The sequence below is a fragment of the Leguminivora glycinivorella genome, chromosome Z, assembly GCF_023078275.1.
Source record: "Leguminivora glycinivorella isolate SPB_JAAS2020 chromosome Z, LegGlyc_1.1, whole genome shotgun sequence".
Classification (NCBI taxonomy): domain Eukaryota; kingdom Metazoa; phylum Arthropoda; class Insecta; order Lepidoptera; family Tortricidae; genus Leguminivora; species Leguminivora glycinivorella.
Genome location: NC_062998.1, coordinates 36,037,389 through 36,063,320, shown reverse-complemented (window position 1 = coordinate 36,063,320; position 25,932 = coordinate 36,037,389). Strand labels below are relative to the sequence as shown.

Sequence of the window (25,932 nt, the reverse complement as noted above, 5' to 3'; positions counted from 1 at the left end):
GAGTGTACAAGTTCAAAGGAGGGTTTGGGTTGCCGACGACTCAAAGGACAATAGACGGAACAAATTAGTTCCGTAAGTCCTCCCGTCGTCAGCACCCCACACCCTCGTTGAGCTCTGGCAGCCTTACTCACCGGCAGGAACACAACACTATGAGACACTATTTTTTGTTTTATTATTATACATAAATGTATATGTACTCGTACAGTAGTTACTGAGCGTTTTCCACAAAAAAGATTAAAAACCTATTCTCTTACATGGTAATAATTTTTGGGTTCGTCGAACTCAGAATTTCTAACATAATTATCCTAATCTGATATTTTTAAAAATTCCAAAAAAGTATAGATAAATTTTAGTTTCTAAACTACGATTCGAATGATTTTTTTTTCTAATTGTTTATTTTCGATGGAGCAAGGGTATTCAAATCGCTTTTGAAATCTTAAATTAGTAAATGAAAATGCAATAGTTAACTGAGTAACGTAATGCTTTAAAAACTCAAGTGGACTTTTTTTATCTAAGGAGTAATTTCGATGAAATATTATATTTAGCGAGGGTATTAAAAGTTGTGTTTTATATCTCAACTTAATAAATAGAAAATCAAAATGACAATAAAAATATCAATAGGTTCTCTAAGATAAAATTGATACCTTCGGCTCTCCATTCTTGCTCGGTCAATAAAAAATACGAAATTTATATCCAAAAAAATACAAAAAGTTAATAGAATCCTGGGAATCGAACGCACCTTCACGGCGTGACAGACGATTGTACACCAACGACGCCATTACATAACACGCTGTTCCCGATGAAATTGGGCTATACATATATAATTAATTAAATATAAATAATAATGTCAAATCCATACTAATATTACAAATGGGAAAGGGTGTGTGTCTGTTTGTTTGTCCGTCTTTCACGGCAAAACCGGAGCGACGAATTGACGTGATTATTTAAGGGGATTTAGTTGAAGGGATGGAGAGTGACATAGGCTACTTTTTGTCTCTTTCTTACGTGAGCGAAGCCGCGGTCAAAAGCTAGTTTATTATAAATGGGAAAAGCTGGTTACTCTATAATCTGAAGTGGAAGAATTCGTTGTTTCACCAAAGATAATGTGTGTTTGTTTGTTTGTCCGTCTTTCACGGCCAAACGGAGCGACGGATTGACATGTTTTTTAAGTGGAGATAGTTGAAGGGATGGAGAGTGACATATGCTACTTTTGTCTCTTTCTAACGCAAGCGAAGCCGCGGGCAAAAGCTAGTACAGCACGGGTAGCATGGTCGCGCGATAGACGATAAAATATCAGGCCGTCCCTGTCGCACTATTAGTAAGTGCGATTATAGGGACGGCCAGATGTTTTATCATTTATCGCGCGACCATAATTGCCTGCCTGGACCAGATTATATGGATGATAATTATTATTTGTAACCATTTAGTTAATATCGTCTTCAGTTACCGCGATAGTTACTCATGAAATAAAAACTATGAAAACGGATTAAATCGCGTATAATGAGTTTAAAATTCATCCCGATGTTTCAAACACTTTACAGCGTTCGTGGTCAACGGGTGACTGAGGAAAAATTACAATGTGCAAAAGCTACCCATATTCTTGTATATAACCATTTAGTTGTTGAAGAAAAACATTCACACAACAATAACATAGGTCAACCAGCTCAGTAAATGCAATACTTTATTAATACTATGCCCACACTATGACCTATGTATAATGTATTATACCAGACGTGTAATATTTTATTTTATCAACAAAGGCATAATAAAGGATTGTATTGTATTTTTGTATGAAAATAAAAAATAGGAAAACAATATAGTAATAGTCAAATATTCCATTAAAAAAATAAAAAAAATACTTAATAAATCCATAAAAGTTCAAATGATTAAAAAAAACTTCGGATTCGAACCCACGATCTTCTGCATCATAGTCAGTCGTTTGACCGAGACGCCATTTCGATTTACATTAGCAGTGTCGAAATACACGATATGTATCTTTGTTGACAAAATGCGTCATTATTTCTGAGTCTGCTTGAGTTAACTAAACCAATATCTTTAAATAATTACTTGTCAAGAGCCAAATGTCACTGATGACAATGTCAACTAAAAATGCGCGAAATATGACGGCTCTGTGTCTGTACACAAAATTTGGCACGCACATTTACGTAAAATTAATAAAAAATTCACAAGGATTTGTCCATGATTTCTGTATGAAACAATGTATTTCATTCACTACCGCGACGACGGATAATGTATAGTAGATGTATGCGCATATTTTTATTTAGTTGTAGTGTGCGGTGACTAAATAAATGGTAGATGTTTTTTGTATGGAAAGCGAGCCACCTTAACACACGTGCAACATAAAAGTGGGCGCGTGTCACAACCCTACCTACTCACATATAGAAGTGGGGTTGTTGCCAGTGGTCGGACACTGTCTCGATCGGGCGATTCCGGCTCCGTTCGGCTCGCATTGTTACTTAGCAATTATTAGGGTTGGTTGCACTTAGACATCCCCTTGAGCGTGCTACCACAGATAATGAATGAAAGACTAGTCAATTTTTGAGAACTCTAAATACTTAGTCGAAATTGATCGCGCCATTCAACAGAACGGGATTACACGATTCAACGCTGAACTGCTGACAAACTTCGGTTTTGTATGACACAGTGTCCATTCTGTACGTTAGTACTAGTATCCTGTGAAATAGCTGGGCATGTGACATATTCACGCGGCACGGGGGGGTACTTCCAGCAGGTAGCGTTGCGGCTACGCGTAGCCGCGTGTTACTTGTAATGGAGTGCCCGCGCCCGCGAGCTCGCCCGGGCGAGTGGGGTGGGATAAGTGCGCTAAAGCGATGCATAAAACATAAACAGCGCGCCGATGAAATTCTTTTTCGCTGTGCCAGGTGTACTCGCATGTATCTAATCCGATCAATCGAATACTCAGCCGAGCTCTTTTATGAAATGTCTTGTTTTGCGTAAGTAGTACGTGCAGATTGAGTTATTCTTAGCGACTAACAATCTCTTTGAGCATTCTTGAATTGTCCTTATTTTATCAGTAGATAGTTTTTATGACATTTTTTAGAAGATAAATTAAAGCGCCGTAAGTAAAGCCGACAGTTATTGACGATTTAGAAGTTACTCGATAACATAAACATTAAGTGTGTGGATACTATGGATAAAGTGAACTGCGCCCTCAAACGGTTACTTGCCTACTGAAAACAAACGAACGAATTTAGATGTTTAATAAAATCTAATAGATATACTCCATTGTTATGCAGTTCAATTAAAACATTCTCTTGAAACAACAGTGCTCATACTCTGCAATTTGATTTCCTTATGGCTCATTAATTTTAAACAAACTTCGATGTTAAAGTTAAGGGTTCGCTAGGTTTCAAGTTCAAATTGCAAATCCCGTTCTCCCGGTGAAAATTCTCATTATCTAAGTTGGTATTTGCCTCAAAGGGTCTTATTTAGTGCACTCTCATTTTGCTCGACCTCCCCAACAATGGTTACTAAAGTATTTCATTTTGTGACTTTCCAAGCAACCATTTTGGTTGTAAAATGCTAATGTACAGTCGGTTATAAGACATATTATTAGTATTCTCTTAGATTATTAATGTGATCAATATAATTATTGGAATCTCAGCGTAGATAGATGTCGGAGTGATGTAACATACGAGTACGCCTTACAATGCAGAGATTACGGGGATTTATTTCGTCTTGTAACAATGAGTTTCTCGGAACCTGGGAATGAAATACCATACACTACAAGAAGTTGTTTGAAAGGAAACACCGTGAACCAAATTAAATACTTTTGCGAAGGTACTAAATTGTGTACGTAGGTTATATAATTAAGAAGGTTTAAACTCGGTTCAGGACAGCGTGGGGAATATAGCTCAACTGTCTCGATTGAAGGTCGATGTCCAGCAAATTTAATATGCTAAGTATTATATAAAAGTTATTGTTAGAAAATTATACATATACCTACCTACACAAACATGTTACACTCAAAACAAACTCGCAATATAGATGTTCTCTTAAAAAGAAAAACAATAACCAAAGGAAAACAAAGAGAAACTGCCATGAAATGGTTTGTATGTAATAATAGGACCGCGTCTATTTGCTACTGAATATTTTATATGGCGAGTGAACTAGCGCTTAAGTTGTCGCTGCAGTGTGTTGTAAATAGATGTATAGCGCACAACTTACACTTACATTAACAATATATGAGTTTGCTTCGCAGAAGGGTCTCATTAATTTGGAAAGGCCGCCTTGATACATCAAAAACGAATGACAAAGGCTGCGCTTTGTCTCCACAAAGTTATTAGTGTTATTACATGCAAAATTTTAACTCAATTCCCAAAATCTGGCTGGTTGAATTGACTTGACTGAAGCGATGATGTTGGATCATAAAAGTTAATGTGTACGTAATTTTAAGTCAATTGTATGTTTGAGTTTTTTTCTTCTTCTTGTTCTGTGTTGCATTTGTAATTGTGTGTTATTGCAGCATTAAAATAAAGCTTCTATCTATCTATCTTTCTTTCTATCTATCTATCTTAATCCTATGTTTTGACAGCTTGCTTTTGAGTTTTTGAAAAATCAGTGTTTTTGAATTTGGAGCCCTTTATAAAACAACAAAATTCTAAAATTGATTTTGGAATAAGTACTTATGTACGAAATTGTGTCCGATTACTAATACTACCCCACTTTAGGAGGATGTTCGTGTTTGCACTATTGATTGACATGTATTATGTATTTATTTGTTAGACCAGAAGCCAAGGATTGGCGAACTTTTATGATGAAGAGCCAAGTAGAACCAACAGTTTTAGCAGTCTCAGTAAATGTGGTACCTATTCAGTTATCTAAGAACTATGAACACGATATGAGCCTTGTTTCGCCGTCCCCTCTGCTTTGCTCTATTAGAAAAAATAGCTTAGTCACTGTATGTACATTTAGTATTGCTTGCGTTTGGTAATAGCGTGTATTATTAACGATACCTATTTGATGCCATTACAGACTGGTATAAGGTACAGCGGGGCAATCTCGACGGGGGAGGGGGAGGGGAGAATGTAACTGGTCCATTTTGTCCATGTTTTATAATGTTTGAATTATTAAATACAGTGTTCACCGGGTATATATGGTAGGCGTGTTTAGTGGATACATGTAGAACTCAACATCATAGTGTGATAATGGAAAAAATGGATCAGTTACATTTGCCCCCAGCGGTACGAGTATATATAGGTACTAACTTTTGCCCGCGTCTTCGCTCGCGTTAGAAAGAGACAAAAAGTAGCCTATGTCACTCTCCACCTAAAAAATCACGTCTATTCGTCGCTCCGAGCTCCGTTTTGCCGTAAAAGACGGACAAATAAACAGATACACACATTTTCCCATTTATTATATTAGTATGGATGACATGCATGAACTAAATCATCACTAAGGTGCATAATTACATGCAATCGGTTTTCAATCGGCAGACTGGTATTGAAAATAATTACCTAAGTACTTTGTTCGAAAATATATTTCATCTTTAGCAAACACTGAAGTTTCTAAATTTTTGAGATTGTCATTTATGGTTTATAAATGTTTAAATAATGTTTATATCTATAAAAATAAATGGTCATTATGTAACTCTCTTTTTAACGTTTATCTCAAAATTGACTTTGCTGCATTTGAGAGATTGCACGCTAGGTACTCGTACATAACACATTATATGAAAATGCCAGCACGAGATAACAAACACCTCCTTTATGACGGCGCACACTAGGCTGTAATTATGAATTAAGCACAGACCCTCTACCATGAGTCTATATTTTAGAATGTGTTACTCTATAGCGTAAATTACGTGTAGTCACGGAGAATGATTGCAATCTTTGATTCATTTTTTCCTTTTTTTTAATGTAAAACTTTTATTTTAAAGTACAACTATTAAAAAAACAATAATCTTTGGTTTTAGAAAGTACTTTCTGGACAGCGCCCCAAAGGGCGATGTTCACTTAGGGGAGACCGAGGTTAGCTGTGACCAAAGAGGATCGAGTATTATAGAGAGTTACTGTAAAATTAAAATGTGTAATCCCAGTGCATAGACTGCCATCTCTCGACGCAAGCTTAAAACTTTTGAACCTCAGTTTTGACAATTTGGCCCATATTGTTAGCATGATATGTGTTAAAATGTCAAAAATTATTACATATTAGCGCCATCTAGTCGAGCGTTCCCCAAAGGTGTAACGCCATCTAGACTACCGTACCCTTTTCTCTATGGCTTTGAGGTACGTTTTTAACCGCCGCCTCAAATCTCTCAAAAGAAGGTGGTTCTCTATTCGTCTGTTTTTTTTTATGTTTGTTCGAACAGTGACATTTGGTGCAGTGGAACTGCTGATGATGGTCAGAACGGAACTCCTCAAATCTGAACGGCACGCTTATAGTGACTTTGGTATTTTTATAAGAACAGCATGCACTTACGTCCAGAACAGTGACATTTGGTGCAGTGGAACTACTGATGATGGTCAGAACGGAACTCCTCAAATCTGAACGGCACGCTTATAGTGACTTTGGTATTTTTATAAGAACAGCATGCACTTACGTCCAGAATAGTGACATTTGGTGCAGTGGAACTGCAGATGATGGTCAGAACCGAACTCCTCAAATCTGAACGGCACACTTATAGTTTCGCATAATATTCGTTCGTAAACGGAGTCAGTAAGCAGAAATTTGATACGCCGATTGACTTTGCGTCGAATAATCATTTAACTTAATTGTAAAAATTGGCTGACAAAAAATTGGTCGAAGCACAATAGGTCGACTGATCATTTGGTTTTTTTTGGTGAGTTGGCTGGAACTTTCGTACTAACTGTTCTGCGGATTCAAAAATCTAGTTATTAGATCGTTTATAAGAAACTCACATTTATTACAACGTGTCAAAATGTTCTGATTCTAAGGATCAATTTTAGTAAATTATGTATTGTTGTTTTCAACTCACCAAATTTTTACTTTTAAATTTTTTAGTTCTCCCATTCGGAAATTAGCACTTTTATGTTCAAGAACTTAATGTAATTTGCCTGAATATGTAAATTATTACCCCAACGAAAAGAATTTCACATTATACATTGTTTAAGAAAAAAAAAGTGTCTATTAAGTGCGTAATTTTTTTACAACAGTGATAATTCATTCATTCGAAAATATTTTAAAATGTGAAACGTTATTCGACTAATCGTGGCCTAAACAAAAATATTACTTTGCTAAATGAAAAATATCCAATAATAGTTCGGATAATTTGCATAGAAGCGAACTGGACTGTATGCGAACCAAGATTCTACGTAACGTTATTCGACCAAACGTGACAGCGATAATTTGATTATTCTGCTAAATGGCATTCGGCGAATCGTTGTCGGCGAATCAATAATCGGCTAATAAATTGTCGGAGAATCATTAGGTAGCCGTAACGCTGACATGATTTATTTTAATATGGAGATGCAAGTTGCTTATCAAAAAGGTCAAATGTTACAGAATAATCTTTTAAGTTGATTATGGATACCTAATGCGATATTATTCTGTAACATTGATAAGTCGATAAAACAGTTAGGTCAATCCCTTTGACAGTTTGATTTTTACTATGAAGAATTCCGCTCTTTGCAGATGAGAGTTGTGACAACGTTTGAGAACTTATTTATTTATATGGGTCTTTTGCCTGAATTTAAATTGATTTATTTATTTATTCACTATTAGCAAGCTCGCAACAGCGCTGGTTTTCTACTTCAAGTTTTGACCTAGCAAACGCGCGCTATTGTGAACTTGCTGATACGTTCTCAAAAATCGACTCTGTCACAACTCACCTCAGTCACAACTTATCCCGGTCTCCCTATGATATATATGTACAGTTAAAGTATAGTCATTAACAACTTACAGACTCAGATCCCGGATGCCGACATATTTGCGGACAAATTAGGCAAGTTCGTTAGGTATGCTATGTTGGCTTTTAACATAAATATTTATTAAATGTTGTATTTGTTTGATTTTGTATTTATTTGATTTATTATTTGTTAGATTTTATTTCGTGTCTCGTGTCTGGTTTTCGATATGCTATTTTTTATTTTGTTTAATAATATGTGTGTTTTACCATATAAGTGTTTTGGTTGTATTACACTGTAAGCTTAAGTATATGTGAAATAAACGAAATTGAAATTGAAACTAATTTTCCGCGACGTTAACGAGATGGAGTAAAGTATTCTAAATCGTCATACGCTCATAGTAGTGGCTCCGGTCTCAGGTGCTCTCATGAAAGCATTAATTAAGCTAGCTGGGATTTTTAAACAAGTCCTGTAGTATTCGCAATTAGCCTCGTTACATCATTTGGCGTTTAAGTGCTCTTATTGCTGATATGGAGACAGACCACTTCACATTCTTACTGAGAAGGTCGAGGTTAAACAACCCCGGGCGGTAACAGGGAGAATTACCTACTGTTATTCAAAAAAGTAGTCAGTATCATTGTAGACATTTTTGTATATGACCGTTTGTTTCTCAGTAAAATAAATAAATAAATAAAATTCCAATGCAAAAATTATTTACTTGTAAAACGTACGTAATGCTGGGGGTGGAGCCACCCGGTAAGCAAATACCTAAATGACTGTGTTGGGATGCGCTGCTCTTCCCCTAAAATTATGAATTATACATTGTATAGTAAAGGTTTAAGGTTATAATTATTTTATGTAGGTATATGAACTAAATTAGTAATGAAATAAAATTATGGAAACGGATTAAAACGCGTATAATGAATTTAAAATTCATTCCGACGTTTCGAACACTTTACAGCGTTCGTGGTCAACGGGTGACTGAGGAAAAATTAATATAGATGTTTAAATTAGTAAGTTAGTAAATTATGTACTACATGAAGACAACTAAAACATAATTAAACTTGAACATGTACATATGTAAGTATAAAATAAAAATGTTATAATCTGCCGCTAGAGCGCAGCACTGTAAAAACTGTAAACCTTAGAATAGTCAATATTTACTATGCAATATTTACTATATCAGTTTTTTTGATGTTTTCATATATTTGGTGCAAGTCCAGCATACAGCAAGTTCGAGCTCAGCAAACGCGCTTTTTCAGATCGCTCGTTAAACACAGTAATCGCCTGTGTGTAATAGGGGCCCATTATGATTCGGAAAATCAACATTAGAATCGTAATTGTTAATAATGATAATAATATTCTTTATTTGCGAAAAATATGGTACAATAAGGTGTTATTTTAACAATATTTCTGAACAGACATATTTTGCTAGTTAAGCATGCAAATGTTTAGGTACTTAAAATTAGGTAATAATGGCATTTTTGGTTAATAATAACAATACTTTATGATACATTATGATAAAACTTTCTATGTACTAAATTTAATATTTACATGTTGAATAAGTCATTTACTGAATAAAACATTTTTTGTTTGAGCCAGAGTTGGAGTTGTGTCTTAAATGAGTTTAAATGTAAAAGTTTTATATTTTCTGGAAGGGCATTAAATATTCTCATACACATATAATAGCTGTTTTTCATAAAAATTGAACTGTTTGGGACAAAATCTAAAACTAGTTTGTTAGGGTATTTTACCTATACCTGTCTGTCACTTTTAAAAGGTTAAATTTTTGTATATTTTAATTTACTTTAAATATTACATGTATTTAAAGTAAAAGAAAAAAACACAGTGTTCTGTTACGTCAGCAAGCCGCAGAAAAAAAATAGTAACATCCTGTCCCTTAATCCTTGAGTGGGCAACATTCGTCGGTGTAGCACAAGCTCCCCGTGTCATTATAAAATACGGCCCGCACCGTGGATTCACTTTGAGAAATGGAGGCCAGACTTGAAAACACCTGAGCCCCGGTCTCTAGCTTTTATGTACGGACGGTGTTTTCCTTTTATTTGCTTGTGTTTTCAAACACGACGTCGTAATTAGCTTTCTATGTGTGTGTCGGGGATTATATGTGGTTTGATTTATATATATTTGTAGCCAGTTTTATTTTGCATATTATTATTTATTTATTTATTAAAAACAAGAAGTACAATATAATGACAATGCTATGCTCCACAAAACTTAGTTTGACTGTGAAGTCGTTTGAGTATATATACATATTTAGAAATATAATAAACGCATACGTAGGAAGTATGGTATAGACTTAAGAGCGCTATTTCATTTCAATGTCGAACTCGGGGCTGAAATCGCAATCGACCGTTTAATCATACCGTATCAAATGAAAGGACTTTGTGGGTAGTTTATAAAAATGTGTTATACTATGTATGTATATCTACTTCTCTACTTGGTCTAACAAATTATGTGAATATGTCCAAAACTGGTAATAATTTTGACGGCCTTCACCGTAGTTTAAAAAAGTGCCAAAACTATTTAACAAGAATGTATAATGACTAAAGTATAACAAAAATTTAAGCTAAGGTTGCAAAATATTTGTAGGTTTTCGGAGAACTTAACCTACGTTAGCGGACGAATACAATAATTATGCATTAATATTTCCATATTAAGCACGCCATTTTGATTGTACCCGCATGTGTTGATTATAATCAAATGACGAATGTCAGCAAACAATATAGGCAAATTACGCGTATCGTCCAAACAAAAGACCTATCTGAACTTCCTATGTGAAAAATACAAATTCATATTCATACGAGTATCACTTGCTTTGATAAAAGCTACAGTACGTCTGTTTTAAGACTATATAAATGTGACGTTTTTAAGTAAAAGATTTTGCTTACCACAAGGATGAAGGTTGCTTATTTCTTTATAACCTGTTATAGGTAAATAGTTCCTACACTTGTTCTGTTCAGCTAGTTGTGCTAAAGTGTATCGGTTCAATGTACAGTTAACCAATTGGAACCTAGGCTACTGTAGAACTATGTTATAGTGACGTTATAAATCAGATTATAAGAAATCTCTTCCTACTTGTCATTTTGACATGGTTGTAGAGTGGCCTAGGGTTCCAATTGGTTGACTGTACATTGAGGCCTCAGTGCCTGATAAGATGCAATCCTACGGGTAGATGTCGCTATACGCCATCCTAGGGCGTTTTTAAGCATTGAGGGAAGGCATGGATAAATTCACACACATCCAGGCAGGCCTTCGTTGCTTAGTTGGTGAGAGCGACGGCTCCGGTAAAGCCTCTGGTCGCAGGTTCGAGTCCTGCCGGAGGTGTGAATTTTTCCATTTTTCCTTTAAATTCTATCTTCTATTCTATTCTTTTGTGTTCTATCGACTCCTAAAAAACAAGTGCGGAAAATTCGTTAGGCAATAAGAGGCAAAAAACATATTGTGCTAAAATATTTAAAATACCTACAGTCATTTCCGAAACGTGTGAATTCATGTCAATACTTTCTTTTATCAGTATTACACGGAGTAGGTAAACGTTTCGTGGCAGCGGCAGCGCACACTGCAGAGAGCGCACGTGGACACCGGCACGGCGCCACAGAATATATAATAGCACAAGTAAAGAAGGCCCACTGCTTTGATGTTTCCGAAATGCCGCCTTTTTAAATACCTACAACATTCTTACAAAGAAACGAGCCGTACGTGCGCGGCGTCCGGTGATAGGGTTACCAATGGATCCAAACGAATTAATACTCACATTAAATGTTATATTATTATATTCAAGTCTTGAGTACTTTCTAGGTATATACGCTGTATTTATATATTTTTGTTCAAGGTTCCAACATCACAAGCCTTATTGAACTTTTCCGTGGGACTTAATCAGTAGATCTGTATAAGAATATCTTTTGGTATTTATTTTATTCAATATGTCTATTTAAGTAAGTATTATTAGCCATTCCACCCGCGGACATCGCTTAAGAAACGTCGCGACGTAAAGTAACAATAGAAAGTGCGAACGTGCATTCCGTGAGAATGTGCGCCACCCCTGAGTAAGCCGCGAACTCGCGGCCACAGCTCGCGGCCGCCAGGATATACTTGTAGCGCGGCGATAGGATAGCGGAGTGAGCCGCCCCTGGCGGCGCCAGCGGACGCGTCTGTGTGCGTGAGCTAGGTATGCATACAACTACAACTGCTGTAGGTACCGCCCCCCCCTCAGCGCGTCCTCTGCGGCGCGGCGATAATCACCTAGCCCTAAGGCCCTGGTTTCTCTGGCCAGTCACACGCGCCCGGCGGCGTTTGGAATGTTTGGATGTGAGCCGCATGTGCCGCTGTACCACACGCTGTCGGTCGCGGGTGCGTGGGTTTTCTGACCCTTGGTCACCCGTCGTCGGCGACGGAACTCAGAAGCTCTGGTAGACTGATTTTTGAACTGTTGTGTTGTGCTCTGATCAAAATGAATGCAAAAATACTTACATTGTAATTCTTAGAGGAAGAAGATTATACGCGACTTAATCCGCTTCCATATAAATATTGATATTACCCAAAAAAAGAGAAAGTCAAACGATATTTTTGTATGAAACCGGCAAAAAGAAAGTGAAATTTTTAACTTGGTACTCAAACACTTTCATTGTAGTAAAGAAAAATTTACATCATATATTCGATTAAGTATATCGAAAACAGATCACAGAAGTACAATTCATCCATTGAATTACTATGTACTAACATACTAGAAATTACACCCCAAACAAAGTCTGTGCTCCGGCCGGCAGCGCGCGGCGCATGCGTGGGGAGGTACCGTGTCATAGAGTAAGACTTGACCAATGACCACCTAGACGCGACACTCTTAGTGTAGACCTTTTTTATACTTTTTGTAAAATACTAACCCCTTATTCATAAACGCACACTAAAGTTATCAAGCCGATAAAGTTCGTTTGTCCCTTTTCGGCGTATTGGTGTGATAGAAAGGGACAAACGAACTTTATCGGCTTGATAACTTTAGTGAACGTTTATGAATAAGGGGGTAAGTAGTTTAATTTTAGCACTATCATACATTGTGCTATGTTTAAGTTCTACTAAGTGAAACAAAAATACATTATTGATTTTTTTCATATACCTACTTTAATTGCCCTTGAAGAAAATCATAGGTTATTATTGTATGAAAATATCGATTACAACTCGTGTTAGAACTGTGTAGTATTCATAAGTATAACGTGAAATAAATTTAACATTTCTCTTTTATATATTACAAACAGAATATAATCACAATTACTATACTTCATTACCTACATGTCAAGTCTGTGCGATTATGATGCGATTAATCTATGATTTCGTTCAACAAAATGGCAGCGATAGCTTCGCGTTTGAGGAGCGCGTCCCTTCATTGAAATAATTACTTAAATAAAGATCGATTAACATAGCGTGTATACTAACCGATGAAATGTGACACGTCAGTTTTATTCGATTTTCTCGTATGGCTTAAACAGCATCTTGTTGCGCAGGAAGGCATTTTTACATTTTATTTGTGTGCAGGCAGAAACATAAGTCCAATGGACTTATGTTTGTAGCGCAAACGTTTTGCTCGCAGTGTCCTCTCTAGTATTACCTCAATGAGTTCATCATTATCTTTAGTGAAGTCAGTCATTTTCCATATCAAGACGCCACCCGCCGTCCGTTGCTATTGTACAAAACGAATACAGACCGTCGCGTGCGGCGTGTGACCTTCGCCCGTCGAACCACCCGCCACCGGCGACGTTTCAAAGAAACAACCCTCAAACATTTCCGAACAAAACATTCGAACGTCGTCAGTCGCGGACCCGCGTAAAAAACCACAACACGTTCTATGAACATTGGTCAAGTGCGAGTCGGTTTTCGACTTTTCCATACAAAGAACTCATGAGCGCCTGAACGACTGTGATGGCAAAGTTAACTTTTCGCACTTACAAGACTTTACGTATATATCTCGGAAACGATAAGAGATAGAGCAAAATGGACTTCAGATTTGGGCTGTCGTTGCCACAAATTCTATGTTTTCGTCAACAGAGACCTTTTTTGGACCGATTTGAACAAAATTTTGCTCAGTCCACTTACAAACGGTCTTAAGCGCCTCCTTTTTAGTAGGAACTTAAGTCATTTTGGCAAATGAAAAAAAAAATTGAACAATTTCTAAAAAGAAAAAGACAGAAATGAATTTCTTTCTACCTGTCCATCACGCTTACAAAATTTTAAGACGTTTAGTAACTGCTTGCAGCGTCAGTGAGTGAAAATCTTAATTTGAGTTTTTTTCTCGTAAGTCCGACTTACGCTTGACTGTAGATTTCTAATAGGTTTTCCTGTAATCTACAGGTAGAGGGCTATCTCGTGTATTTTTTTGAAAATTTTACGCTAAGTAGTTTCGGAGATAAGGGGGGAATGGTCATTTTTGTCTATTTTCTTAAATTACTCCTAAAGTACAAAAATTAAAAATTAAAAAAAAATATATTTCAAATGCTCATAAAATGCTCTTTCATTTGATATATAACACAATATAGTTTTAATAACTTTGATTTTTAATTTTCAAGTTTACCCCCCAAAAGTGACCCCTATCATTAAATTTCATTTAATTAAATTACATGTCCGTCTTTGGGCCACAGGTTTACATATGTGTACCAAATTTCAAGTAAATTGGTCCAGTAGTTTCGGAGAAATCGGCTGTAACAGAGGGACAGACAGACACACGAGTGATCCTATAAGGGTTCCGTTTTTCCTCTTTGAGGTACGGAACCCTAAAAAACACGAAAATTTCGTGAATTCATACGTTTCGATCTATTACTTCTATTAATTTTCGTTCGTGATTTTGTTACAGTTAAATAAAAAAATCAATAAAAATGATTGCAATTCCGTTAGAATCCACTTTAACGAAAACAAAAGAACTGTTCAGTAAGTAGATTTTTCTAAAGAGCCCTTTAATATTTGGAACACATTCTTGTGAACAAGTAAAGGAACATTGGAGCGGAGAAGACCGCGACACCTGCTCGCGGTAAACAAATTAGAAGGCGCAGTTTACGGCCACGGCCGGGAAGACTCATATTTATACTTTATGGTGCGGGCGAAAGAACCCCGCACGGAATGTTCGGAAAAATCCGTTCGGTCGATTTTGCTGAAATTTTGTGAAAAGATAGCCTCTAATACTCTAATTAACTGTGCGAAGATGCAACCTTAATTAATGACTAGTTTTCAAATTATAACGATTTTAGGTTTAACGAAAAATGAATTAAGTATATATGACGCTAATATGCACTTACTACCTTTTTCCCGAAGTCAATTTTATTACGATATTAAAATGTTCTTGATATATATAAATCGTTTCACAAGGCTTTTAAAATATTGTTGACAAAGTTACTTACACTACAAGACTACGATGAATACTTAGTATGCGTAGTCGTTTTCCGTAATAAGAACAAACACTTTGGATCATTATTTAAAGTCTATGTTTTAAAGTTCCGAGTACCTAATTAGTAATTACAATAAATATATACAATCGTAGGTAATTAATGTAGATACGAGTGCCAATATTACAACCACAGGACATCTTCATTGTGGATCGTGGTTACAGAGATGCAATCCCCAGATTACAGGAATTAGGTATACAAACAATAATGCCACCCGTTTTAAGACCTGGTCAAAGTCAACTAACAACTGAGGACGCGAATTATGCACGGATTGTGACAAAAACGAGATGGGTAGTAGAGGCACGTAACGGTCATCTAAAAAATGTATTTAAATTCTTTGGCCATATGATTTCGACATACCATGTTCCGAATTTGAACACATTTCTTTTAATAACTGGAGCTATCATAAATAAATACTATGGACCTATTACAATGCCGGATTGTAATGGCCAGGTAGCCAATGCAATGCTCCGTCGCGTCGAAGACATTAATGTTGTACAGGCACGGATTGAAGCTGAAAATCTTAACCGGAGAAGAGCACGATGGATCCCACTAACTCCTGCACAAATACCGTTATTTCCACGGTTAGACCTGGCGTACTTGCACTCCATCACATTTGGTACATACCAAGTTAAACTATCTCCAGGATATATTCAAGATAGTACATTGCGTCATATGAACGACCTAGCAGCGGAAGACGAAGACGAACGAGTTTTCGAAATCGATGGAAACTTCAATGAGCCAGGATTTATAAAAATAAGGGCTACATCGCGCTTTCGAAACGCAGCATTTTATTATGTGTGGATTGCATTTGACCTAGAACACAATAACGTTGAAAATGAAGACCCAGTATTGGGCTATTATTGCACCTGTAAAAGTGGAGCAAGAACGATCGGTACATGCGGTCACGTAACAGCAATCTTGTGGTTTTTAGGTTTTGCCCAATATGAAGAGAACATAAAGTACCCATCATTAAGAACACTTTATGGCATTCTTAATTCACAAATGTAGCGTTGTAAATACAATTAGATATAAGCTAATTATTAGTTGTACAGTTTAACATCGTAGTATAAGATAGCTTGAACCTTCAAATATTTTTTTTACCCGATATTGCCACGAATATATTTAGATATATATAAATATATTTACACGTTAGATAATTAGGATTATAATACGTCATATTATTACTACTATGAAATAATTTTATCTTAAATCAACCTTGGGAAAAAGGTAGTAAGTGCATATTAGCATCATATATACTTACTTCATTTTTCGTTAAACCTAAAATCGTTATATTTTGAAAACTAGTCATTAATTAAGGTTGCGTCTTCGCACAGTTAATTAGAGTATTAGAGGCTATCTTTTCACAAAATTTCAGCAAAATCGACCGAACGGATTTTTCCGAACATTTCGTGCGGGGTTCTTTAATCAAGTCGCGTGTTTAGTTCGTGTTCATGTACTAACTGGGTCTATGTTGTCGTTTTACGTGCAAACTATTTTAAATATATTTTGAACGGCGACCGCATTGCATTTATAAGGATGTCTCGCTAGAATCTAGATCGGGCCGAGCACGGACCGACGCCTCTGTCACGTCATCTTCAATGACGGCTGTGACCTGCTTCACCACAGTGACATTGACACTTGACACTGACAATAGGCTAGTTTCCTATACTTAAAATAAAATATTTAATGCAGTGCACGAAATAAAGCACGACATAATTAGAAGAAAAATATGGACAGTAGCAAGGACGATTATAAAGGACCAGCAGAGTCCATACTAAATACCGTACCCCGTTGGCAGCCGTAAATCTATGTCACTAGATGTCACTAAGAGTGTCATTTGAATAAAAATGTCGTTTTTTTTTTAAATACGCACGCGGTAGTTCAACGGCATTACAAGTGATACAGTGAAAACTATATAGATGACGCTAGGGGCCCGTGTCATGTTTCAGTCCCTGTTTACAACGCAAGCCATCGTTCTTATTTTGAATTATGACAATCATGCAAAAGAGTACCATACTGTCAAATTTTCTATCTCTTTCATTTTGAGCGTGACGTCAATGATTAGTAATATTACTTTCAATATATTTAAAATTTAGATTTTAATGAGGCCATTTCGAACGGTGTTTATGATAGATATCATGTTGACAATCAATCTCCTGACCGTCTCGCTCATACCAATCCTATCCTATATTTGAACGAGTGCGACCGAAACAGTTGAGTATTATTGAAGATTTTTGAATGTCTAAAATCTTATTGGTAGTTGTCGAAAACCCGCTTTTTCCATAAAGTGTTGGCGCGACGTCAAGTGGGTGATAGGCGTACGAGCAAGTACGGGTTGTATGGTCGACTACTATGCGCAGCGGTTTTTACGCGTACTTACGCGTAAAAACAGACACACAATCGAAAAAGGTCGTCGAACGAACCTTAGCTCGGACCATCGAATATGAAACTTATAAACTTCTTTATACACAAGGGTATAAAGAAGTTTATAACCAGGTGCTCCATGACACCATTGCACCAATCTGTCGCCAGTACCGCTACACTTCAACGGCCAAGTCACACAACATCCATACTAATATTATAAATGGGAAAGTGTGTGTGTCTGTTTGTTTGTCCATCTTTCACGGCAAAACGGAGCGACGTATTGACGTGATTTTTTAAGTGGAGATAGTTGAAGGGATGGAAAGTGACATAGGCTACTTTTTGTCTCTTTTTATATCCCCCACTTCCTTAGAATGGAGGAAGTTTGTGGAGAGATTTTCGAATTTAACGCGAGCGAAGCCGCGGGCAAAGGCTAGTTAACTATAATAATAAAGAAATCGCAGTAAGGAACTTTATGTACTTTTTAGAGATAAACAAGCAGCTCCATCGAGACGGCTATTTTTTACAGAATGTTTTTGGTGGGATATACATAGGCATAGGTATATAACACTAACAAGGTATCTATTGTCTTAGTCCGTTTTCACATTATCCGATCCGATATCGGATGTCGGAAGGATTTAAATGGAAAAAATCCAAGATAGCGCCTGTAATGTATGGGGTATCAGTCCTACATCCGATATCGGATCGGATAATGTGAAAACGCATTTAGTCTCATTAATTATTACTTATGTCAGAGTTTCACTAATTATTTCCTTTTATTCATTTATTATCTCAGTTTAGGTTTATACGAGTACCAAACGAGTAGTATACGAGTAGAAAATATATTACCAAAACAATACAAACTATCATTAATTTATTATAAAAACGTAATCCAAAGTGCCACACCTGGCGGCCTAACTATCCGCATTGTGTCCAAGACGAAGCCTGACCGACGAAGCTAGCAAGTCTCTCTACATGTTAGCTGAAATACTGTCAAACCATTCACTGTGATTACTCAGATTATTATAAGCAAAATGATCTTCGAATGAACTTTCTGGACAATTGAGATGCATGGGCGCAGTCGAAACCAGCTCGCCCCTTCAGCCGTGTCCCGTTGAAAATCGGAAAGATTCTTTTCCTTAGCACATTTAATGTTTACAAATTGGATTCGCCTTCTGTCACCTAAACTGGTAATTTTATGAATGAGGTCATTGGTCATATACAATTATTAATTTATACAGTTATTAATTCTGTATCTCTACTCGCATTGCTGCTGCGATTCTAAAATATTTAATATCCATATATTATGAATATTCAATAAATCATACAATGACATTTGTGATGTGACATGGATGTCAGATGTCACATCTGTTGGCACAATGATTGCGTTTTGTTGAACGTATTTGAGCTTAACATATAGGTTTATTATCACTAAGTATATTATATTAATGAACAACGAAACGGATGTGACATTTTCCTAGTCCACCAACGTCATCTAGTCATTTTATTTGGCAATAATTAGACAACATGCGAACAAACTTAGCCAGCGAAGCGATTACAACTACGTCGAGGCCAACCAAAAAATATAATTTGTAAAAATTGTGTTTTGAGCCAATATTTTGATATTAAAACATACTTTCTATTTAATAAGTCAAAGAGAAAGATATAAAGTAAATGAATTGACTGACGTCATTCAGTATTTCATAGTAATTCCATACTAACAAATCGTTTTGACAGTTCATAAAAAGAAGCTGATTTGACGATTGGATATCCTGGATTGATAAGTATTACATTATTACTCAGCATCGATATATCCTTGTTTAACAGGCAATGGACGCGGAAGTGGCCAGTGCCAGTCATTCTTTATTTAATTAGCAATTGTGCGCCCAGTTTTCCCATGTTGGTTTACTTGCAAAACTCAAGTGCAGACGTAGTATCTTTCGCTTATGAGAGTCTTACATGATCTCATAAGCACGAGGGGTAAACCAAAACTTTGCTCTGTTTAAACAAATAAGTAAGTAACCTACTTTGATCATAAATTACAAAAAAAGGAAGCCTATATTGAAACAAATGTCATCTGTCGACCAGTAAATTGTATTAGAGCGTATTATTGCTGCGCTAGTAGGGAGATGCAGGTACATTAGAATAGCTTAGTAGGTAATTGTAGCTAAAGAGTGGGGTTCTGCGTAATGAACGGAGCGGAGCGGAGGTTATAAATTTCACTCTCGCCAGCCCTCCCTACGGCTTATTCTGATGCTACGATTTTGTGACGATAAAGAGAAAACTTTTCACATAAAAGTATATTTTAAAGCGAATACATTTGAAAGGTTTTCGCTATTACTATACTAATGTAGATAAAAAAATAATTTCTCATAAATTATTGTTTATTTAGGTTTTTCCCAATTTTACGGACCTCTGGGAGGCGTGCGCGGGCCGATACCATTCCGTGCAGAACAGATTTGACACTTTAATGACATGTAACATACAGTCTGACCAAAAAGAGTAGAAATTAATAAGTGGCAAAATCGTAGTGTCGTCCCGTTTTCCCACACATATTGATTTGAAATGTTGCCACTTTATTTCTACTCTTTTTGGTCAGACTGTATGGTTATACCGACCGGGTACTGTCATTTCCCATGTCATGTGACGTACGCTGGGTGTAAAGACTATAGTTTTTATGAAAGTGGTATTGAGCTACGAGAGGAGGGTGACGCTTGCCTAACAAAACGGTAAGTTTGTATCGTATTTTATGTTCAGACGGTGTTAGCCTCGACAAGATGGGCCCTCACAAAATGCAACTTCTAAGATGGCTCAAAGGGAACTAAAGGGCGCTGATGCCGAAAGGTGTGCATCGCTTTCTTACCAGCGGCTGTAAATTATTAATAGGTAGGTACTATATTTATCAATTCTTTCCTCAAGATATCAAGATAAGGTCACGGCTAGTAATTGCTAATGTTTATTTACTGCGTTGCCACAAGCCACAACCATGTCCCAACCACATCGTAAGATCAGCTCTTAGTTAGCGTAGATAATATAATATGTATATTATATACTTAGAGATGCATTTCCATTTAATTAAATTGGTGTAAATTATAATTATTACAAAACACAAATAGGTTAAATAAACGATAGGGAAGTAAGTACATTACATTTTAATAAATTGTGATGATTATTGATTTCTAAACCTCTTTCACAGCTATTTCTGCATTGATTTTACATTTCCAAATAAATAAGTACATATAAATACAACAGTCTATAAAATGTATCTTAGCCCTCTCCTGAATATGCATCGAAACAATCAAAAACACATTAGCTCAGCAATGCAACATCCTTCGCTTTGTGCAACAATGTGAGGCGTAAGCATATCCTATAGTTATTAACTAATAATAATAGATGGGCAAGTTGGTTGTGACCACAGCCGAGATGGTCGAGTAGAGACAACGTTCCCTACTCAGTGAGCCATGTATCGTCGACCTTTAATTAGTTGTAGAAGATCCTCTTGTTTATTTACATAGCCGCGAGGGAACAATATGCCTGTCCCTGACTGGCTGCTCATTGTATTGAGTTAGGTGCTTAGTCAAATAGTACAGTGTAGTCAAGTATCGCAGCTCACTTTCGGACCACTGATTCTGCTCAAAGTAATTGTTGATATTCGCTAGTTGCGGCTTCCTGTTATGTTTAGCAAATGTTAGTGTGGGGTGGTTTTCACTTGTTTGCGGACTCGTGTTTGTGTTTGCTGTCTGCAAGATTATGCCGAAATAACGCCCAGCTAAGGGCTTGATTGCGGCGCTTGTCTTGCTCACTTGAGTTGAATTGTAACAGATTGTTATTAAGCGAGTTGCTCAAACTGAAGAGTTGCTTGTTCATTTATGACGGACGAATAAATACTTAAATATTAATTACTTTACAGTTAGCGTTTGTTTCGGGTTTTGGTCACGTCTCGCTAAGGAAGCGCCAGCTTCCCAGCTTAATTATAATAATTAGCGTAGGCACTAATTTAATGAAAGCGACTGCCGTCTGAGTATTATTGGATTAAAATACAGCTAATCCACTATATAACTACTGCTTTAAAAAAATACACGTTTTAATATATTTGGTCTATAGTTTTGTTATATTCTTGTTGAATACTAATATTTCTACGATTTACAGATTATATCTGCCGGCGTATCATGCTGCCAATTTTATCACTTATCCACGTGGATAAGACATCTGTCACTCTCACACTGACATACTTGCTAAAGCGTGACGGATGCTTTATCCACGTGGATAAGTGATAAAATTGGCAGCGTGATACGCCGGCTGGTTTCCAATAAGATCAGCGCCTTGCTTTTAGTGTTGTTTATAAAACTTACTATGTTTTAATTCACAGGAAAGCTACTGGGTATTCCGTATATAGATTCCGAGAAACACACTTGTTCGAAGCCGGGTGAAAAAACGCAATCTACGGATTAAGCGTCGCAAGCCTTACCGCTACCAAGGTTTTTCATTAAAGCTTTTTCATCACGAGAATTAGATACATTTTATTCAGAAAACGGTTTATTTACCCATATTTCTTTTACTTTGCTTTTTCATACTTGTTGCGAACGCAACCTTTTATTTGTATAGAGCTTACTTATCGCTCGGCTATTTCCGTAAAGATTCATAAACAGCGAATAGGAGCGTACCACCTATGATGTATCGCGGCCAATGATGAGAGCACCTAACTTAGTTAACCTTTTTAACAGCTCAAATCTTGCAAAATCACTCTTTCATCATCTTCGCTACCTTAAACACCACTTCCATACTTATACCGTTTTAGTCAAGTCACCCTTGTAAACCAGCACCTATTTAAAATATATTATAATCTACTTATATTGAAGTTTTTATAAGTCGTCGGCTCCTGATCCTGCACGGCGGCTACAATACTCTGTTCTTTAGCTTATCCTCCGATCGCAACGATTCCAATGAAAAGGCAAATGTAGAAAAGCGCATTTATCAAACTATCAGATAAAAACTAGTAATATTTGAGAAGAAAAAGAGCCTTTGTGTGTACCCAATAGTCTTAAGTATTAAAGACAAAATATTTACCTAAGCAAAATAAAATTATTCATATTAATTCACTACCACAATTCAGTGCCATTATGCACCTTAACTAATGCTTCTTCTAATACCTAATTTTGATCATAAACTTTCATACAATACGAATACATCAAAACCAAATAAAAAGCCACAAGCAAAATGCCATGTTATTTCGCTACAAGTTTCTTCCTCATTGATTGCATAAAAAAAGGATTCTGGTAACGTTTTTGAGCCCTGCGCAAAAAATAATATACTTATAGTTTAACTGTGGAAATCATCCCTAAATTGCGGAAAGCAATTATAGTACGTACCTTACTATAAATGCCGCTAGATAGGATCTTTGTTTTGTTATCTAGTGATTGTCTAGTGATTAAATTTGTGTGATATAGAAGCAAACGAACTGATGGATATGATGATACTACAAAAATAACTTTCATCATAATTTATTCTTTGAAAAAGAAAGCATTAAAAATAAATATTGTATGTTGCTCGAAAATTTTCTATGAAACCCTATAATTTACCTCTGCCTGAAATAAATCTTTAAAACATCCGCGTATTTGAATACCCACGGAAATCAATGTCTAACCGCCCCCCAGGAAACCTGCGTCTGGGGTCAGATATGATTATGATCTGATTGATGTCACCACCGCAAAGCTGTCGACAAGCCTTTGTGCTCTCAATCTTCAAAGTAATGCTCTGTCTTTGAGGAGGCCACTTAAAACAAAACTAGTCGGCTTAATTTCCATGACTTCAACGTTGATCATTCCTTATCGGCATGCTTCTGATTTTGATTAAATCAACGCCAAAGTAATTTATGAAAGATATTTGAATATTATATTCAGTAAATAGGTAAAGCCCTGGTAAAACCAGTGTATACATACATACATATATACATATAGGGTTTTATTTAAATCTTTGGTACTAAAAATAATAAGTTACCTACATATAGTCAATAGGGCTTCATAAAACAAGACCTCTTTTCATTCGAGATACAGAATTCACTAGAGTTATACCGCTAAAACTTGTGTTTATTGGTTACTTATTTCATCTGCAGGTACTAATTTGAAAATAGGGAAATGATCGTAGGTATTAACAAGGATGCCATGTGTCGATGTTAGTTATCGATACCCAATGCATTTGATTTAACATAACAATATAATACCTCATAAACATGAAATAAATGTCATATACAAACAAAAAGTGACCAAGGCCTCCAAGTGTCCTGAGCTGGAACCGAACCAGCGTCCTCCGTTTACCGGACGGATACCTAAACCGCTCGGCCATCGGGTCACGAAGGCAAGGGTCGAAAATTCCAAGCATAATTATGACATTTCCGAAGGCTCGTGGCACCCTCTAACCATCCCTGAGGTAGAACGATATGGTTCGACCTCCTAGCTGAATCAACTCAGGTGATTACAAGCTATTAGCAAAGAGAGATGGCGTTACCTTACACGACACTTGGAGGCCTTTGTCACTTTTTCTTTGTATATGACATTTATTTCATGTTTATGAATGTAGTGTGACTACTTAAAATACAAATTAAAATATTTTCATAGAAAATAATTTAATTTGTTCTTAGAATATAATACCTATTAGTTTCTGGTGTAATAAGGTAAAATACCCCATAATGGACGGTGATGCCATTATGGACAAAAAAACACAAATCCTTAAAAATAAGTATCTAAAATACGTTTCTAAAAACTGACGGCTATGTACCATAAACTAGAGTTGTAGAGCTGTTTAATTTTGAAGTTTCAATTAATTCGGTTATTTCTGAAGGATTTGGAGACAAGATAAAATTCACCAGTTTACTGAAAAAAATATCAAGACGAATTCTTAGTAATGTTGCTAAGAGAGATGAGTTCATGTATAAAATAATAAAAAAATAACGCACGGTGTAATCTTGAATGCGTTTTACTTACTGCATTAAGCATGAGATAAGGTAATAAAACATACTAGTTTGTTGCTCCAAAGATATAAAGAAATGATGTTATTTTGCAAGTGTCCATTACTGGACCCGAAAAACTGCCTACCTCCTATGATGGACAAGGAACAATTTACAAAACCAAAATTTACAAGAAACAATCCTATGTTAAAATAACCCAAACTAATTGTGTTTATGGTGTATAAAATTGACTCATTGCGTATCAGTTGGCTTTAAAAGTAAAATTTTAAACTTATTTCACTGTCCATAATGGGGGATCCATTACTGGAGAACTGCCGTCCATAATTGGAGAAAAAACATCTAGTTTTAATTTGTTAACTATGAAGAAACCAATAGGAGTATCTATTCTGCAATACGCTTGAAATGTAGAAGAAGGATAGGACATTCAAGATTTAACACGCTTGGCGGTAGAATTTTTACATTTATCAGTGAAATATCAAAAACTGGCGAATTTTTTTCTTAAACTGTCCATGATTGGGTTCGTCACCTTATCGGAAAATTATCCAATCATATCGTAGTATCAGTGTAATTACTTTGCCTGAAAGGCAAGCTCGCCTAGAAGCTAATCCAATATCCCACCTGTCCGTTTCACAGAAGTTCATTATGGCCATTGAATGCATTCTATATCCTGTACATCGATATATGCCAATCAATTTCACCAATAATTATACGACGATCTATGTGCCATCCAATTGACTAACGTATGCTAGGTATCTGATTGAGTCCTGATTATGTAGGTAGGCATTCTAAACTCCATGCCTTAATATATGCACGTGTATATGTAAAAGCTGTAAGTGGTATACAGGTTGATTAAATAAAACGACTTTTTCGGAAGTATTGTGTCGTTTTCGATATACAGTAGATTTTAAATGACTGGAACAATTACTAAGTTATAAAATAAAAATATCCAATTCATAACTTTTTGAACATAACTTTAATAACTAAGTATTTGATTTAAGACATCCAACTGTCGATTTCTTACCAATAAAGTATATTAATAAATATTATGCTAAATATCATGCTAAATAGCATGCACGAGGACCAACTAAGTATTGCATGACAAATACGCTTGCCTTAAGTTACTACCAGTTTCAACAAATAATGTTATGTAAAATATTGTTTGTCGATGTAAACATTATTCTAGGAAGCACATATATTCTTTATCTCAAAGTTATGGAGTTACAAAGAAAATTGCCTTCGCAATTCCTGAATCGACTCTTATACCGACGGTGCAATATCCGACCCAACAATGGAAAAAAATTAACAAATTAAC

The 25,932-nt window shown here is 36.1% G+C and overlaps 1 protein-coding gene and 1 long non-coding RNA gene across 2 annotated transcripts in view; one reads left to right on the top strand and one right to left on the bottom strand.

Moving 5' to 3' along the window:
* The window catches only part of LOC125240961 (epithelial discoidin domain-containing receptor 1-like), a 242,218-nt gene that overhangs the window by 51,897 nt on the left and 164,389 nt on the right, over positions 1-25,932 (bottom strand).
* Positions 19,500-22,074, top strand: LOC125240962. Its single transcript, XR_007178700.1, has 3 exons — positions 19,500-19,670; positions 20,414-20,542; positions 22,026-22,074. It is a non-coding gene; the product is annotated as an uncharacterized LOC125240962 (long non-coding RNA).